This window comes from Borostomias antarcticus (genome assembly GCF_949987555.1).
Source record: "Borostomias antarcticus genome assembly, chromosome: 29".
In the NCBI taxonomy this organism is placed as follows: Eukaryota; Metazoa; Chordata; class Actinopteri; order Stomiiformes; family Stomiidae; genus Borostomias; species Borostomias antarcticus.
The window spans coordinates 4,251,191-4,256,190 of record NC_140262.1 but is presented as its reverse complement, the minus strand read 5'-3'; positions in this window follow the sequence as shown (position 1 = coordinate 4,256,190).

Sequence of the window (5,000 nt, the reverse complement as noted above, 5' to 3'; positions counted from 1 at the left end):
GAATCTCCTGAGCTCGGGACGGGGGGGGGAAATGGAAGAGTGAATCTCCTGAGCTCAGGACCAGGGGGGGGGATGGAAGAGTGAATCTCCTGAGCTCGGGACCAGGGGGGGTGGGGGGGGGGGGTGGAAGAGTGAATCTCCTGAGCTCTGGACCAGGGGGGGGGGGGGGGGGAGAGTGAATCTTCTGAGCTCGGGACCGGGGGGGGGGGGGGATGACATGGGGGCAGAGCTGCCTGTGTACCTGGACTGTTCATGAATGCACTCATGTCTGCACTTGTTTGTGCTACAGTATGTACTTCAAGTCTGTTACTGTATACTGTAACTGTATGTATTTTTATATTGCAGCCTGCACTGTATTTCCAAGACAAATCTCCCTAGGGACAAATACAAGTAATCTTGACTCTTGAATCTTCTTGATTCTTGAAAATAAAAGTTCACAAATGCCTGTATGTTATTCATGTACCACTGAATTATAACTGTTAATAATTCCTAATACAATTAATGCATTAGTAACCAATAACGACTGGCAAACATTTTAAACCCTGTCGGCTATATACTATCATTATCAATATTTATGAGTAGTTTTGTAACTGAATTCCTCAATGTGTTACTGAACATGTCAAACATTTAATATTGAATAACTGATTTGTTTTACTGTTTATTGCATCATTTCCCTCTCAGTGCTACCAGCACTTGTAACATCCTCATTAAAGAGACTGTAAAACAACTAAACACGAGAAAAATAAACCCAGGCGTGGATATACTCAAATCTTCTCAGAACTGGGTGCAAATTGGGGTCAGAGACCAAGCAGGTTGGTTCACTTGAGGATTTTTTTTCGCAGGGAAATAAAACAAGCCAAAGCATCACATTTTCTCACCAGTTGACTGGGTATGCATGTGTGGCTTTTTTCTCGGGCTGCTCCTGCGTCCAGGTTGTGCTCTGCGCCGCGCCTCCCCTGCTTGACTATGCGTGTTTGTGGTTACCTCAGGGCCGGATGGGCGGCTTCTCTTGCAAGTGAGTTCCTGAGGTCTGGGTCGGAGGTTAGCGGCAGAGAGCTGACGCTGGAGGAAATGAGTCTTTGGTATGGGGGGGAGCTAGGGAGAGTTCTGCAGAAATGACGGTGTGGTAGTGGGTAAACACAAAGATGAAATACTGATATATGACAAACTACACCTTGTGTGTGACTTTTGCTTAATCAACATCTATATTGACACGTATCCTTCATATTAATTTGGATTATTGGACTTACCCATTGTAAACCTAAGTTGTTAAGGATAAATACAGTATCTAAATAGCTCCACAAAGAGTGTGCAGGGATCAGACTGCAGGTCAGAAGTGTGTGAGTGTAATAGAGAGTTTGAGAGCGCTCTGTTCGAGCAGCAGGGCGATGAACGTGTTTTCACAGCTAGCTCAGCTCGCACGGTGTGTGCAGTCAGCTCTGGGACTGGGATTAATGCACATGATTACCACTCCTGTTGAGCCTGCTGCTCGTACTCACACACACACACACACACACACACACACACACACACACGCACGCACACACACACACACACACACACACACACACACACACACACACACACACACACACACACACACACATTCCCCTCACGTTTCTATCACACCTTGTATGTGTTCTATCTGTGTATGTGTGTGTGTGTGTGTGTATGTGTGTGTGTGTGTGTGTGTGACACCGTCTGACTGAGTGCATAACCATCAGAACAGCACATAACACATCAGGCATTCAGTCTAAATTCAGTCTCCCCACCTACATTCAAAGACACCTGTAAAACACAGCATGTTGCTCCATGGATATTTAAACCATCTGTTTGTAGACCACAAGACTACATGAGAGAAATGTACTAACAACAGTATATGTGATGAATAGATTGCAGTAAACCACAGCAATTGACTTTCAGCCCTAATGATCCTCTATGGTCGTCTACTATGACAACACCACTATTAATAGACAGACCTGAAAGGCTGCGGGCTTGTAGTGGCATAGTAGCAATTGAAATGAAGCAAATAGGCCTCTGGCAAAATAGACCTTTGGGTCTGGGTCAGAATAGGCCCATGTTCTGTCTGGAGATGGACTGACCGAGTGTGAGATGTGATTTAAACTTGAATGGACCTGGTTCTGTTCGTCTGCCTCCCTCTGGTGCTCAGACTCAGTTCTGCAGTATGGAGTGACTCAGACGCCATGGCAACAGATAACAACCATAACCTCCCTCTGACCTGATGAAGACAGATGGAAAAAGGTCAAGGAGATTATAAAATGGCAACATCTCAGCTGTGTATACAAACAGAGTAACTGCGCACGATAAGAGTGATTGGGCTTCGACTAAACACGCCATTGTGTGTCTGTGCTTGGAGGGTGTTATCTCCACGTAGAGATAAAGCGGGGATAAGGAGATGCACAGCGAGTGATATCTTGGCGGTTACAGCCAACTTCCCCTATAGCCAGACCACAATGCAACACACCGACACTGTGTGAGCCCTTTCAGTGCAAGTTCCAGTTTATTTTTTCAGAATATTTACAGAAAGCAATAAAATTCATCCACTTTACAGCCTCATTCCTTCACAATGTCCTTGAAAGCCAGCAGTGCCGTCACAAACTACCGATACCTTCCTTATTTAGTGTCTGTTATTTCTTTGACAGGTTCGGTGAGTTATTATCACTTTATTCCCCGTTTGAGAATCCATGTGCACGAGACAGGGGCCATATTCACAAAGCTTAGTCTCTGAGTTATTTCAGAAAGAAGGATACATCATGCTGTCATCTCGAGATCACAGGAATCACAGAACAGATCACGGAGACAAGATTATTTATTTCTTCTGTTTCTTTTGATCAGTTTCTGAAAAAAGTGTTCAATGAAGACAAAGACCAGTAAACCAAACACTGGAAGAAATACCGTTAAAATAACTCCTGAGTCCACTCTTTGTGAATAGTGGTTTTGCGTGTTGCTCAGTGCGAGTGGAATGTGAGTGTGTGTGTGTGGATGTGCTCAAAGCACTGACTGGTTCCCGTACTGAGTTTGACTGTGTACCCCTGTGAGCCCGGAGGAACGTCTGCTGGACACTGCATCTGCTGGTCAACATGTTTTGGTCATGAACTCTTGAACATCCCTTAGAGGAATGAAAACCATCATATAGGCCTCTCCAATCATATATACCTGTGAACAGGAAATGCTTAATTGGTACGTACTTGTTATTACAAGAGATATGGTATTTCATATCTAATCTAGCTGTCTTTGGTTATGAATAGGTAGTGAGAGCTCCTCCATTCAAAGTTAGCAAAAGGTACATCAACCAAAATTAATTAATAACATATTGCACTATGTGGGTTAGGTAGTATAGGCTACTGTACTATTACTGAAATATTACCATACTGCTTTACATCTTCAATTTTATGTTTATACTGTATTAATCATTTACGTTATCTCTCTCTGATCATCTTGTGCTACTTTCCCTCTTTGGTACTTAAAAATTTGGGCCAAGAAAGTATTAAATACTTAATTAACAGCATACTGTAGGATTGCGGTTATCAACTCAAGATAAACCAATAAGGATACATCACTTTATACCAAAAGGCTAGAAAAGAGAGGAAAGGCCAGAATATTTGTATGTATGTAATATTTGTATGTATGTATTCAGTATATGTTTTACTGTATGCTTTCCCTTTTGGCTAGTATAATATATATATGATTGACAGCAGATGCTCCAATAGGCTATATGCACAACTCCAGTACTTCCTGAAATTAGTTCTCTATTTCCTGTCCTACACTATCGGATGAAGTGATTAATCAGGTGTGTCTGACTGCAGCACAATGATCAGGCACACCTGAATAATAATTTCATCCAATAGTGTAAGACAGGAAATAGAGAAGCATGTCTAATTTCAGGAAGTACTGGAGTTGTGCATATAGCCCATAGAAATGATCAAGTACACATTGCTTTAGACTAACAAACTTGTAAAATGCCTGTCTGTACACAACTTGAAACTCTGAGCACAATGATATACACCAGGAACAAACATACAGACAATACAGAATATTGGGAATATTGGGAATTATAAAAGCCCACTGATTGAGTTGTAGAAATGGTGAAAGTGTTCTTCACTTTACAACTAGCCATGGATGTGAGTTCCCTGTCCCTCCAATAGTTGACATCACATAAATCTATTGTTGGACATACAGTGCTGTACTGTAAAGAGAATCTTACAACTTGAGATCTGCATGTGTAGCGTACCTCGCATCATTCAGCAAATCTTCACTTGACACGAATGCATAATTGACGTGAAAGTCATTTAGATCTCAGACAGAATATTATTGAATTCCGTAACAGTGGCACGCAGAGATTTGAGATATCTCTGTAAATCATAAAACACAATGTGTGTTACTTTACACTTTGAGAACTCTGAGGCCTATTTTTTTTTTTACACAGAAGTGAGATATAGCAAACGTTATTGGGTTTCCTATCAATTATCAGATACTAAAGGGGAAGGTTATCAGGTTAGGACTAAAAGCCTCCCAGGCTTTCATTATCATGAGCCAGTACCGTACGCACACCATATCTCCCTCTTCCTCCAATCCCTTTAAGTTTGTTAGAGAGAAATGTCACTTACATAAGTCGTTGCAAAAATTCAAAAATATATCTTAAAGATTTTTTGCCTTGTTTCTTACAGAAATACGATAGAAATATCAAATTATACATTAAAAATATACAGGGGAAAGAAAAATGTCTACTCTATAGGTTATGTTAACTTAAGGTGCTAAGATACTTATAGATTTCGGATCAGGCCGCAAGCATAAAGGTAGTTAACCCAATATTAACCGTCCACGTCACTCCAGCGTACTGTAGATGCCCCGCCCTGCAGGGCGTGGTCATATCCGCCAGACGGTCAGCTCATTAGAATCACAGCAGAGCCATCTTCTAAACCCCACTGTCCTGGAGTGGCTGCTCACACCCCTGAAGCACTACGCAAGGGATTAATTGC